The following is a 14,912-nucleotide window of genomic DNA, read 5'->3' as shown; positions in this document are numbered from 1 at the left end:
TGGAATGGTTCCTGCAGATTGGAAGGTGGTAAATGTAACCACACTATTTAAGGAGGGAGAGAGAAAACGGGGAACCACAGACCCATTAGCCTGGCATCAGTAGGAGGGAAAATGCTACAATCTATTACAAAGGATGTGATAACATACGATTTAGGAGCAGGAGTAGGCCACTCGGCCCCTCGAGCCTGCTCCACCATTCAATAAGTTCCCGGCTGATCTGATTGCAACCGCAACTCCCACCACCCCCCGATAAGTTTGCTTATAAAGAATCTATTCAACTCCATCTTCAAAATATTCAAAGACTCTGCTTCCACTGCCCTTTGAGGAAGAGAGTTCCAAAGACTCCCAACTCTGACAGAAAAAAGTTCCCCTCTGCCATAAATGGGCAAGTATTACTTTTAAAGTGACTCCAATTTCTAGATTCTCCCACAAGAGGAAACATCCTTTCCACATCCACCCTGTCAAGGCCCCTCAGGATCTGATACGGTTCAATCATGTCACCTAAACTCCATCGGACACAAGCCCAGCCTGTCCAATCATTCCTCACAAGACCAGCCTCCAATTCCAGGTAGGAGTCCAGTAAACATTCTCTGAACTGCTTCCAACACATTTACATCATTCCTTAAATGAGAGCAATACTGTACACAGTGCTCCAGATGTGGACTCGTCAATGTCTTGTATAACTGAAGCCTAACATCCCTACTTTTGTATTCAATTCCCTTTTTGTGAGTCATGCTCTTGGACACCCAGATCCCTTGGAGTCTCAGAGCTCTACAATCTCTCACTATTCAGATCAGAATCTTTTTTATTCTTCTGGCAACATGGACAATTTCACATTTTCTCACATTATTCTCCATTTGGCAGATCTTTTCCCACTCACGTAACCTGTCTCTATCCATTGTTGTCTCCTTATGTCCTCTTCACAGTTTACTTTCCTACCTATCTTTATACCATCGGAGCAGGAGTTGGCCATTCAGCCCATCGAGCCTGCACCACCATTCAATACGATCATGGCTGATCATCCACTTCACGGTAGCACAGTTGCTTCACAGCTCCAGGGTCCCAGGTTCGATTCCCGGCTTGGGTCACTGTATGTGCGGAGTTTGCACTTTCTCCGTGTCTGCGTGGGGTTTCCTCCGGGTGCTCCGGTTTCCTCCCACAGTCCAAAGATGTGCAGGTTAGGTGAATTGGCCATGCTAAAATGCCCTCAGTGTCCAAAAAGGTTGGGTGGGGTTACTGGGATAGGGTGGGGTTGTGGACTTAGGTTGGGTGCTGTTTCCAAGGGCCGGTGCAGACTCAATGGGCCGAATGGCCTCCTTCTGCACTGTAAATTCTATGATTCTATGATTCACTGTCTTTTTCCCCACACTATCTCCATATCCATTTGTGTTATTGATATTTAGAAATCTGTCAGTTGTCTGGCACGGTTGCCCACTGGTTAGCACTGTTGCCTCACGGCACCAAGAACCTGAGTTCGATCCTGGCCCCGGGTCACTGTCCATGTGGAGTTTGCACATTCTCCTAGTGCCTCGTGGGTCTCAGATCCGAACTTGTTGTGCAGCATTGGTGAATTGACCTCGCCACACTGCCCCTTAATAAGAATAAACTAATTTATTAAACAAAGAAACAGAAATCTGTCAGTTTCTGCTTTAAACACACTCCGTGACTGAGCTTCCACAGCCCTCTGGGGTAGAGAATTCCAAAGATTCACAATCCCCTGAGTGAAGAAATGTCTCCTCTGAGACCCGTCCTAAGTGACTTCCCCCTTAGTTTGAAATTGTGTCCCCTGGTTCCAGACTCTCCAATCAGGGGAAACCTCTCACTTGCACCCACCCTGTCTATTCCTTTATGGATTTTGTAAGTTTCAATGAAATCCCCTCTCATTCCTTGAAACTCTAGAGAAAAGAGGCCTAGTTTCCCCAATCTCTCTTCCTGGGACAGTCCTGCCAAACCTGGAACAAGTCTGGTGAAACTTTGTTGCTGTTCCTCTGTGGCAATACATTTCCTAAGGTAAGGGGAGTAAAACTGCACACATTACTCCAGCTGTGGTCTAAGCATTTCATAATGATCAATGTCAAGGCCACTGGATGGTATTCACTGAGGCACATTGCCTGGTTCTTCTTTGGCACCGGTATGATGGTGGTCTTCTTGAAGCAGGTGGGAATCTCAGAACAGAGTAGGGGAGGTTGAGGATGTCCGCGAACACACCCGCCAGTTGGTCCGCGCAGGATCTGAGTGCATGGCAGGGACTCCCGTCAGGACCTGTCGCTTTCCAAGGGTTCACTTTCAAGAAGGCCAATCTGACTTTGGACGCTGTGACGGTGGGCATGGGTGTGCCCAAGGCTGCTGGGGCAGATGACAAAGGTTTGTTGGTTTCCTGCTCGAAATAAGCATAGAATGCATTGAGTATGTCAGGAAGGGGTGCGCTGTTGCTAAAGATTCTACTCAGCTTTGCTTTTTAGCGCATTATGTAGTTTAAGCCTTGCCACAATCGATGAGAGTCCATGATTCTCGCTTAGTCTGGACAACTCTTCTGTTGTCTCTTGGCATCCCTGTTGGCTTTGATGAGGCCGTACCTAGATTTTTTTGTATAGGTCAGGGTTGCCTGACTTGAACGCCTCAGACGTGGCCTTCAGTCAGGAGTGAATCTCCCGATTAAACCATGGTTTCTGGCTGGGTAACGTACGTACTACCTTCTTTGACACACAATCTTCTACACACTTGCTGATGAACTCTGTGATGGTGCTGGCATACTCATTTAGGTTGGCTGCTGAGTTCTTAAATATGGACCAGTCACGTGGGAGCTCTTCAGTTGCCTCGGACCAGCATTTGCACAACCTTCTTAACCGGATTCTCCCGCTTAAGTTTCTGCTTGTATGCCGGGAGAAGGAGCGCCGTCTTGTGGTCCGATTTTCCAAGTGCAGGCGGGATAGATCATCAGGCGCCCTTGATGTTTGTGTAGCAGTGGTCAAGGATGTTGGGGTCCCTGTCGGGACAGGACATGTGTTGGTGGAATTTTGGCAGTACACTCGAGGTTGGCCTGGTTAAAGTCCCCAGCCACGATGAACAAGACCTCCGGGTATTCTGCTTCATTGTTATTTATAGCGGTTACAATTCATCAAGCGCCTTCTTCACTTCCACCTGGGATGGGATGTAGACCGCCGTGTTGATGGCAGAGGTGAACTCCGTGGAAGGTAGTATCGGCGGCACTTCACAGTCAGGTATCCCAGATCCGGGGAGCAGTAGTTCGTCAGGGTCGCCACATCTGAGCACCAGGAGTTGACGAGGAGACAAACCCCTCCACCCACTCCAGGTTCAGTCCTGGATGTAATTAACAGCAGAATCTAACCCATCATCACTTGTGAACCCTTTGGTGTCTCAGCATGTTGGACGACTGAGTGAATCCCTCCCCACAGTGAGTGTAGGGGATTGGCTTCCTTTCAGTGTGAACTCGCTGGTGTCTCCGCAATGTGGATAATGTTTGAAATCTCTTTGTGCAGTGAGAGCAGTTGAACAGTTTCTCCTCAGTGTGAATGCGCTGGTGCAACGTCAGTACCCGAGAGCTTTTAAACCCACGCCCACAGTCGGAGCATTTAAAGGGTCTCTCATTGCTGTGAGTGACATTGTGGCTCAGCAAGTGATGACCGAGTGAATCTTTTCCCAGTCGGAGAGGTGAACGGGCTCTCCCCGGTGTGACCTCGCTCGTGTTTCATCAGGTTGGATGAGGTTCGAAAACACTTTGTGCAGTGAGAGCAGCTGAACAGTTTCTCCTCAGTGTGGATGCGCTGGTGGGACATCGGTAGCTGAGAGCTTTTGAAACCCCTCCTGCAGTCAGAGCATTTAAAGGGCCTGCTCTTGGTGTGAGTGACATTGTGGCTCAGCAGGGTGGATAATCGAGCAAATCCCTTATCACACACAGTGCAGATGAATGGCCTCTCCCCGGTGTGAACTCGTTCGTGTTTCCTCAGGTCACCAATGTTAGTGAATCCCTTATCACACACAGCGCAGTTGAATGGATAATCCCCAGTGTGAACTCGTTCGTGTTTCCGCAGGCTGCCATTGTCAGCGAATCCCTTTTCACACTGAATGCAGGTGAAAGGCCTCTCTCCAGTGTGAACTCGCTGGTGTCTCTGCAGGTGGGATAACCGAGTGTATCCCTTCCCACAGTCAGAGCAGGTGAACGGTCTCTCCCCGGTGTGAACGCGTTCGTGTCTCCGCAGGTTGCTAATGTCAGTGAATCCCTTTTCACACTGAGAGCAGGTGAACGGTCTCTCGCCAGTGTGAATTCGTTCGTGTGTCCGCAGGCTGCCGATTTGAGTGAATCCCCTTTCACACTGAGAGCAGGTGAAAGGCCTCTCTCCAGTGTGAACTCGCTGGTGGTTCTGCAGGTTGTGTGGCTGAGTGAATCCCTTATCACACACAGTGCAGATGAATGGCCTCTCCCCAGTGTGAACTCGTTCGTGTGTCCGCAGGTTGCCAATGTCAGTGAATCCCTTTTCACACTGAGAGCAGGTGAAAGGTCTCTCTCCAGTGTGAACTCGTTCGTGTCTCTGCAGGTTGCCAATTTGAGTGAATCCCTTTTCACACTGAGAGCAGGTGAAAGGCCTCTCTCCAGTGTGAACTCATTCGTGTCTCTGCAGCTTGCCAATCTGAGCGAATCCCTTTTCACACCGAGAGCAGGTGAAAGGACTCTTTCCAGTGTGAACTCGCTGGTGTGTCTGCAGCTGGGATAACCGAGGGAATCCCTTCCCACAGTCAGAGCAGGTGAACGGTCTCTCCGCAGTGTGAATTAGTTTGTGTCTCTGCAGGTTGTCAATGCGAGCGAATCCCTTTTCACGCTGAAAGCAGGTGAAAGGCCTCTCGCCAGTGTGACTGCGTTGATGCGTTGCCAGCTCGTGTGGGGCTCTAAATCCCTTCCCACAATCCACACATTTCCATGGTTTCTCCATGATCCGGGTGATCTTACGTCTCACCACGCTTGACGATCAGTTGAAACCTTGTCCACACAGAACACCTGCACAGTCTCTCCCTGCTGTGAATGGTGTAGTATGTTTTCAGGCTGTGTCACTGGTTAAAGCTCTTTCCACAGTCAGTGCTCTGTAACAGTCTCACACGGGTGTGTGTGTGTGTGTCTCAGTGCTTTTCCAGACACACTGTTGTTTAAAATCTCGTGAAGCAGACAGAATAGACAAACATTTCTCCTTCTAGATTCTCAGGCCGATGATCCCAAGAATTGAGTGACTCAGTCAGTTCTTGACCTGATATTTAGTTTGAGATATCGGCCTCAAACTCCTCTCGTTCGAACTTCCTGCAAACAGATTTTACAATAGTAATCATTGGCAGTACAGGATAGAAATTGAGAACAGACAATTCTAGTTTCTATCGAACATTCGTTCCTCTCTCTTTCCCTGGAATGCTTTAAATCTCAATCCCACACACTCTCCCTCCATTCTCACTCTGCTGTATCTAATATTCACCCTCCCAATTCTCCTGAAGGTGCTGATTCAGGCTGATTGACAGATCCAAGCTCACTGTTTCCTGTCCTGGGCACAGAGACCTGAAAATCTTCATGCAGGCTGCCAGACAGATATATATCTATATTACTGGATGAAAAATGTGTGTAATAAACAGACTGTATTCACTTACTTTCCCTCCCAATTTTCCTGAAGGTGCTGATCAACAAATCTAAACTCACTAAAACCTGCACAAGAGTAGAGAATCTCCATATAAGTACTGATTAGAGATGGGGAAATTCTGAGGAAGAATTTTATTTAGTCATGGAGTGGTCATGACAGGGAACTCACTGCACACAAGGGTTGTGGAAGTCCAGATGATCAATCATTTAAAATAAAATAGGATGGTCACTTGAAGAAAATAAACTTGCAGGTGAACAGGGATATCGAGGGGGAATGGGACTGACTGGATTGCTGTACAGAGAGTCAGCATTGACTTGAGTTCCCAAATGGATTCTGTCAGTGCTGCAATGACTGTATGACTGGAAATATATAATGTAGGTACAGTACTATATTACAAAACTAGAAATAATAATACATGTATTTTATTACAGAACCATCAATAATATATATAATACATACCATATAACACAAGACATAATTCTGTCCGATATTAAATTTTTTAAAATTAATTTACGGGATGTGGACAATGCTGGTCAGGCCAGCATTTATTGCCCATCCCCAGTTGCCCTTCCGAAGTAGTGGTGAGCTGCCTTCTTGAACTGCTGCAGTCCTTGAGGTGTTGGTACATCCCCTGTGCTGTTTTTTTTTCCATTTGTTTTTTATAAATTTAGAGTTCCTAATTCATTTTTTACAATTAAGGGGCAATTTAGCGTGGCCAATCCAGCTACCCTGCACATCTCTGGTTTGTGGGGGTGAAACCCACGCAAACACGGGGAGAATGTGCAAACTCCACACGGACAGTGACCCAGAGCCGGGATGGAGCCTCGGACCTCGGAGCCGTGAGGCAGCAGCGCTAACCACTGCTCCACCATGCTGCCCTACATCCCCTGTGCTGTTAGGGAGGGAATTCCAGGATGTTGCCCCAGGGACAGTGAAGGAATGGCAATATATTTCCAAGTCAAGGTGGTGAGTAACTTGGAGGAGAACCTCCAGGTGGTGGGCTTCCCAGGTTTCTGCTGCTCTTGTCCTTCTAGATGGTAGTGGTTGTGGGTTTGGAAGGTGCTGTCTGAGGAACCTTTATGAGTTACTGCAGTGTATCTTGTAAATGGTATACACGGCTGCTACTGTTTGTCGGTGGTGGAAGGTTTGAATGTTTGTGGAAGGCGATGCAATCAATCAGGTTGCTTTGTCTGGATAGAGTCGAGCTTCTTGTGTGTTGTTGGAGCTGCACTCATCCAGCAAAGTGGAGTGTTTTCCATTACACTCCTGACTTGTGCTTGTAGATGTCTGGTGGACAGGCTTTGAGGCATCAGGAAGCGTGCTACTCATCGTAGGATTCCCAACCCTTGATCTGCCCTGGTAGCTACAGTATTAATATAGCTAGTCCAGTTCAGTTTCTGATCAATGGTAACCCCCAGGATGTTGGTTGTGGGGGATTCACCGATGGGAATGTCACTGAATGTCAAGGGGTGGTGGTTAGATCCTCTCGTCAGAGATGATCATTGCCTGGCACATGTGTAGCGCGAATGTAACTTGCCATTTATCAGCCCGAGTCTGGATATTGTCCAGGTCTTACTGAATTTGGACATGGACTGCTTCATTATCTGAGGAGTTGAGAATGGAGCTGAATATGTTTGCGGATCTGCAAACATCACCATTTCTCACCTTATGATGGAAGGGAGATCATTGATGAAGCAGCTGAAGATGGTTGGGCTTAGGATACTGCCCTGAGGAACTCCTGCAGTGATGTCCTGGAGCTGAGATGACTGACCTCCAATCACCACAACCATCTTCCTTTGTGCCAGATATAAATCCAACCAGTGAAGAATTATCCCCCGATTCCCATTGACTCCAGTTTAGCTGGGGCTCCTTGATGCCATACTCAGTCAAATGCTGCCTTGATGTCAAAAGGAGTCACTCTCACCTCATTTCTGGCATTCAGCTCTTTCGTCCAAGTTTGAACCAAGGCTGTAATGCCGTCAGGAGCTGAGTGACCCTGGCGGAACCCAAACTGACCTTCCTGGAGCAGGTTATTGCACAGTAAGAAGTTTTACAACACCAGGTTAAAGTCCAACAGGTTTGTTTTGATGTCACTAGCTTTCGGAGCGCTGCTCCTTCCTCAGGTGAATGAAGAAGTATGTTCCAGAAACACATATATAGACAAATTCAAAGATGCCAGACAATGCTTGGAATGCGAGCATTTGCAGGTGATTAAATCTTTACAGATCCAGAGATGGGGTAACCTCAGGTTAAAGAGGTGTGAATTGTATCAAGCCAGGACAGTTGGTAGGATGTCGTAGGCCAGATTGTGGGGGATGAACGTAATGCGACATGAATCCCAGGTCCCGGTTGAGGCCGCACTCATGTGCGCGGAACCTGGCTATACGTTTCTGCTCGGCGATTCTGCGTTGTTGCGCGTCCTGAAGGCCGCCGTGGAGAACGCTTACCCGGAGATCAGAGGCTGAATGCCCTTGATTGCTGAAGTGTTCCCCGACTGGAAGGGAACATTCCTGCCTGGTGATTGACGCGTGATGTCCGTTCATTCGTTGTCGCAGCGTCTGCATGGTCTCGCCAATGTACCACGCTTCGGGACATCCTTTCCTGCAGCGTATGAGGTAGACAACGTTGGTCGAGTCGCACGAGTATGTACCGCGTACCTGGTGGGTGGTGTTCTCACGTGTAATGGTGGTATCCATGTCGATGATCTGGCACGTCTTGCAGAGATTGCCATGGCAGGGTTGTGTGGTGTCGTGGTCACTGTTCTGAAGGCTGGGTAGTTTGCTGCAAACAATGGTTTGTTTGAGGTTGCGCGGTTGTTTGAAGGCAAGTAGTGGGGGTGTCCCGGGACCTGGGATTCATGTCGCATTACATTCATCCCCCACCATCTGGCCTGCAAAATCCTACCAACTGTCCTGCCTTGATACAATTCACACCTCTTTAACCTGAGGTTACCCCATCTCTGGATCTGTAAAGATTTAATCACCTGCTAATGCTCACATTCCAAGCATTGTCTGGCATCTTTGAATTTGTCTATATATGTGTTTCTGAAACATACCTCTTCATTCACCTGAGGAAGGAGCAGCGCTCCGAAAGCTAGTGACATCGAAACAAACCTGTTGGACTTTAACCTGGTGTTGTAAAACTTCTTACTGTGCTCACCCCAGACCAACGCCGGCATCTCCATATCAGGTTATTGCAGAATAAGTGCCACTTAATAGGACCTTTGATGACTCCTTCCATTACTTTGCTGATGATGGAGAGTATTCCGACAGGGAAGTAATTGGCTGAGTTAGATTTAGCCTGTTTACTGACCCCTTAAATGTCAGCCATTTCCTGGGGAAAGCAGCCCTTTAATTGTGAACATTGGGAAAGAGACCATCCTTTTAGCCAGACAAATAAATGTGTCAAGCTGAGGAAGCAAAGGATGTCAATGTCTTTGAGAGAGAGAGACCTGGGCCAAGCTTTCCAGAGTCTGCACCCTCCCTGGATTCACTTCCTTTCCCTTCAGTTGCTGCAAGTGACCAATTGAAGGTCAGAATGAGAAAAGAAATGGAAAGGGGGAGGAAATAAAGTGTTTTACTCACAGATGTTGGAGACAGGAGTCTGTGTGCAGCTCAAACTTATTCAGGGTTGGGGGGAACAACAGCTTTGCTCGGCAAAAACCGCCATGTGCAGCTTTCGCATTGAGACAATGGGGGAGCTTTGATTGGCGGAGGGGCAGAGTCTTTCCGGTCCTCCAACTCTTCCCATTGGTCAACACCTGAGAGGTAAGGTCAGCGGAAGTGAGCTCACCTACGCATGCGCAGCAGTCCCTCTCCCTGAGACATGCGCAGTCCCGGATCAGGGAAGGGGGAGAACACCGACGGCCGGAACTGTCAGCCGGTTGCTGGAAACCGTCTCGAGGATGTGTTGGGGGAGACGGAACAGAGGGTGGGGGCGGCGCTCGCGTGTCCCGCGCCGGCGTGTTTGCACTAATGCAGTGACGTCACCACGGAGCGAGTGGATTCCTATTGGCTGATTTAGACGATGAGCTCCTTTGTGATGTCACAATGTGGAGGTTGAACAATGGGTTTCAGACTAAAACTTCCTCCTCTGGGCAACATCTGGGAGCAAATCAATGTCTCCCCTTTCAGAAGTTCATACGATATAAGAACTAAAATTAGGCCATTTGGCCCATCGAGTCTGCTCCGCCATTCGATCATCGCTGATCTCATCCTGGCCTTATCTCCACCATCCTGAGAGTTCTTCAGAACCCTTCAACCCAATTAAAAATCTGTCTAACTCCTCCCTAAATTTACTCACTGTCCCAGCTCCTCCGCACTCTGGGGTAGTGAATTCCACAGATTCACAGCCCTTGGGAGAAGCAGCTTCTCCTCAACTCTTTTGAATAGGGCAGCACTGTGGCCCAATGGTTAGCACTGCTGCCTACGGCGCTGAGGATCTGGGTTCGATCCAGGCCCCGGGTCACTGTCTGTGTGGAATTTGCACTTTCTCCCCGTGTCTGCGTAGGTTTCACCCCCACAACCCAAAGATGTGCAGAGTAGGTGGATTGGTCACACTAAATTGCCCCTTAATTGGAAAAAAAAATAATTGGGTACTCTAAATTTTATTTTTTTTAAATTAAAACTGTTTTGAATTTGCTACCGCTTTTCGTAAGACTATTACCTCTCGTTCTGGAATGCCCCACAAGAGGCAGCAGCCGCTCCAAGTCTACTTTATCTTTCCATTTCTTTCCTCATTCTGAGGGGTTATTGGTGACTTGCAGCAGCTGAAGAGAAAGGAAGTGAATCCAGTCTGTATGTTCCACACATTTTGAGTTCAGTAACATAGACATATTTCTGTCTGGCAGTCTGCATGGAGATTTTCAGGCCTCTCCAAGACGGGGAGCAGGGATCTGTCAGTCAGCCTGAATCAGCACCTTTAGAGAATTAGGAGGATGAATATTAAAGCAGAGTGAGAATGGAGGAAGAGTGTGTTGGATGGAAACTAGAATTGCCTGTTCTCAATTTCCATTTGTAAATTCCTTTTACAGGATATTAGATGAAGATTTGCAGAAAAAAACCTAACGCCACTTCAGGATTTGGAGGAGTCACTTGGTTTATCAGGACCTGAATATCATCAAGAGAACCATCACTGCAAAATACACTTCTGGGGTTAAGGATTGCCAGTCAGGCAAAGGAACAGAATGGAAGTAAACACAGGAACGAAGAATCACATTGGGCTGGTTCCAGGAGAATTGAGTGACAACTTCTGCGACGTAACCATGGAGTGTGATTTTTGATTGTCTTAAAAGTAAAAGGGCTACATTCTATTTGTAGTTTAAGGGATACGTTCCCTATAAAAATAGTGTTTAGGCATTGTTGCTTCTAGTTTGTTGCAATAAAGTCATAAAACCTGAAGTTTTTGTCTTATGACTCATTAATTTGTTCACTGGGTTTAGAATTTATCTTTTAAAATTCCTGATCTTTTCAGAGATCTTACACAGTTGGTTTTGAGTCACAAGTTTCAACTTCCCATTTAAGCCTCAGGCAACTTGCTGTCTCTCTCTTGCTCATGTCAATAACAGCCCAGTAACAGAGCTGAAGGCTGGAGATGCTGTGACCCCTTGTCGGAGCTGGAATCAGTTGAAAGAAGAACCATAGTTTCTGGTTGAGCTTTGTGTTAGCTGTCCAACCAGGCTGACCATATATAAATAGCTAACCAGGTATTATGTTGTGATGAGGGTTTAGAAACAGACCCTGGATAGACGAGTTCACTGAAGCTGTGGGCTTGTCAGCTGTACAATGAAACCAGGCATCAAACAGCCACAGACACCTGTAATATTGGACACTGGGTTTAATCCTGTTCTGTATTAAACAGACCTAGTTGATACTGGGTGATTGTGATATAGTTAATCTGACCCTTTGTTCATTCAATTCCAAAAGTGAATAATATTGATTCAAGTACAGTGACTACCTTGTCAATCTGTCAATAAGGTGGTGTCAGTTCATGCAGATCCATATCTGAACTCAATTCCATTACTTATTTTTGTTACTGACTAGACTGTCTCTCTCTTCTCTCCTCTCTCTCTCTCCTGCCTCTCTCAGTCTCTGGTGTTCCTCTCTCTCTCTGGTGCCTCTCACTCCCTCTGCTTCCTCTCTGTCTCTCTCAGCTGCCTCTCACTCTCTCTCTTCAGTGCTTAGGAAGGCAGGTGGGATAGTTTCCTTTGGTAGCCGAGGGCTGAGATTATGAGAACAGGGAGATTGTGCTGGAACTGCATCAAACACCAGTTAGACCACAGCCATATTACAGGAAGGATGTGATCATCCGAGAGAGACTGCAGAGGAGATTTATTTATTTAAATTTAGTGTGCCCAATTAATTTTTTCCAATTAAGGGGCAATTTATTGTGGCCAATCGACCTACCCTGCACAACTTTGTGTTGTGGGGGCGAAACCCACGCAAACACGGGGAGAATGTGCAAACTCCCCATGGACAGTGACCCAGAGTCGGGATCGAACCTGGGACCTCATGCTGCCCGTTGCAGAGAAGATTTATGATGATGTTACCAGGGATGGAGAATTTTAACTATGAGGAAAGTTTAGATCTCCCCAGTGTGAATTCGCCGGTATACAGTGAGTTGCTGAATCTGGTCCCACAGTGAGAGTACCTGAACGGTCTCGTCAGTGTGAACAAGATGATGGGACATCAGTTCACCGGACGTTTTATAGAATTTCCCACAGTTTAAACATTTGAAAGGTCTGTCTTTAATAATAATAATCTCTATTGTCACAAGTAAGCTCACATTAACATTGCAATGAAGTGAAAAGCCCCGAGTCGCCACATTTTGCCGTCTGTTCGGGTACACGGAGGGTAGAATTCAGAATGTCCAAATTACCCAACAGCACGTTAGATAAACTCGGTCAGTTCTCACTGGAACAACAGAGGTTGAGAGGCGAGCTGATAGAGGTCTACAAGATTATGAGTGGTATGGACAGAGTGGATAGTCAGATGCTCTTTCCTAGGGTAGGAGAGTCAAGTACGAGGGGGACATAGGTTTAAAGTGCGTGGGGAAAAGTTCAGAACAGATGTGCGAAGCAGGGTTTTTACACAGGGTGGGAAATATATGGAACGTGCTGCCTGGGGAGGTGGTGGGAGCAGGTACGGTAGCGGCATTTAAGGGACAATTAGATAAATATATGAATAGGGTGGGAATGGAAGGATATGGACTCCATAAGTGCAGACGGTTTTAGTTTAGGCAGGTACCATTATCGACCCAGGCTTGGAGGGCCGAAGGGCATGTTCCTGTGCTGTAGTGTTCTGTTTTTTTTTAAATTTAGAGTTCCCAATTCATCTTTTCCAATTAAGGGGCAATTTAGCATGTTCAATCCACCTACCCTGCACATCTTTTGGGTTGTGGGGGTGACACCCACGCAAACACGGGGAGAATGTGCAAACTCCACACGGACAGTGACCCAGAGCTGGGATTGAACCTGGGACCTCGGTGCTGTGAGACTGCAGTGCTACCAATGCGCCACCGTGCTGCTCTTGTATTGTTCTATGTTCACCTCTTTCGGGACTCGTGGGAGGAAACCGGAGCACCCGGGGGAAACCCACGCAGACACGGGGAGAGCGTGCAGACTTCCCACAGACAGTGACCCAAGCCGTGAATCGAACCTGGGACCCTGGCGCTATGAAGCAACAGTGCTAACCACTGTGCTACAGTATCACCCCAATATGGTCCCACTAGTGTTTCAGCAAGGTGGACGAATCCCTTCCCACAATCAGATGAATGGCCTCTCCCCAGTGTGAATTCGCTGGTGGACAGTGAGTTGAGATGATCGCCTGAACCCAGCCCCGCAGTGAGAGCACCTGAACGGTCTCTCATCAGTGTGAATATATTGGTGGGACATCAGCTCCCAGGAGCCTTCATAACATTTCACATAGGCTGGGCATTTAAAAGTGTAAACATGCTGATGGTACATCTGTTTTCCAGAGCTTTTAAAGCACTTCACACAGTGCAGACATTTGAAAGGTTTTTGTCAGTGTGAACTCGCTGTTGTCTCAGCAGGGTGGATAAATGAGTGAATCCCTTCCCACACTCAGTACAGGCAAATGGTCTCTCCCCGGTGTGAACGCGCTGCTGTTTCAGTCGCTTGGATGAATCAGTCAATCCTTTTCCACACACACAGCAGGTGAACAACTTCTCTCCAGTGTGAACCTGCTGTTGTGTCAGCAAGTTTGATGACCAAGTAGATCCCTTCCCACACACGGAGCAGATGAATGGTCTCTCCCCAGTGTGAGTGTGTCGATGAGTTTCCAGCTCAGACGGGAAACCAAATGCCATCTCACAATCCCCTCATTTCCACGGTTTTGTGACAGTGTGAATGTGCTTGTATCTTGACAGGCCAGAAGATTGGCTGAAACCTCGTCCACACACACAACACATGTATGGTTTCTCTCCACTGTGAACGGTGTTTTTTCCTTCCATGTGAATCGATGGAATTCCCTGCCCAGTGAAGCAGTTGAGGCTCCTTCATTAAATGTTTTCAAGATAAATATAGATAGTTTTTTGAAGAATAAAGGCTTATGGTGTTCTGGTGGGAAAGTGGAGCGAAGTCGACAATAGATCAGCCATGATCTCATTGAATGGCGGAGCAGGCTCAAAGGTCCAGATGGCCTACTCCTGCTTCCAGTTCTTATGTTCTTATATTATGTTCAAAACCTGTTGATATTCAGTAACGATAACTTAAGCGACTCCGTCAGATCCTGATGTGATGTTTCCCAAATGCAAACCTTCCCCTTCCAATATCCTGTGAAATCAGTTTAGACAGAAAAAAAGGAGTGAGAGAAAATCCAGAAAAACACAAAGGTGGGTTGTGAACTTGAGCTGAAATCTGGTCATTTGTGAGGCCGGCACTAGGAAAAGGTAACCTTGAAAACTGCCAGATGTTCACAAAAGAACAACTGATTCACTGATGTCGTTCAGGGAAGGGAACCTTCCACAGGTCTGGGCCAGAAAAGTTTCAGGCCTCTGTGGGGGGGAGGAGAGTGAGAAAAGATTGAGACCAGAGGCGGAGGAGAGGGAATTTATATTTCCAAAATCTCACCAGAACATTGACAGAATCTCCCAAACCCTCGACCTCCGCCTCCTTGAAGGACCAGTATCGGGCCTGTGAACACCATCACATCCAGGTTCCCCTCCAAGGCACACACAGTTCTGACAGTAAGTAATGGGTGAGCAGAAACTTTCTCCACTTCAACATTGGGAAGACATTGCGTTCAGCCCCTGTAACAA

General features: G+C 47.3%; 1 long non-coding RNA gene across 1 annotated transcript; it reads left to right on the top strand.

Annotated features, from left to right (window-relative positions):
• Positions 1 to 9,450: 9,450 nt before the first annotated feature.
• Positions 9,451 to 11,035, top strand: LOC140420470 (uncharacterized). The gene is made up of 2 exons (XR_011946393.1): positions 9,451 to 9,566; positions 10,669 to 11,035. It is a non-coding gene; the product is annotated as an uncharacterized lncRNA (long non-coding RNA).
• Positions 11,036 to 14,912: the final 3,877 nt, after the last annotated feature.

Source organism: Scyliorhinus torazame, chromosome 5, assembly GCF_047496885.1.
Source record: "Scyliorhinus torazame isolate Kashiwa2021f chromosome 5, sScyTor2.1, whole genome shotgun sequence".
NCBI lineage: Eukaryota > Metazoa > Chordata > Chondrichthyes > Carcharhiniformes > Scyliorhinidae > Scyliorhinus > Scyliorhinus torazame.
This window is presented reverse-complemented; position numbering and strand designations above follow the sequence as displayed.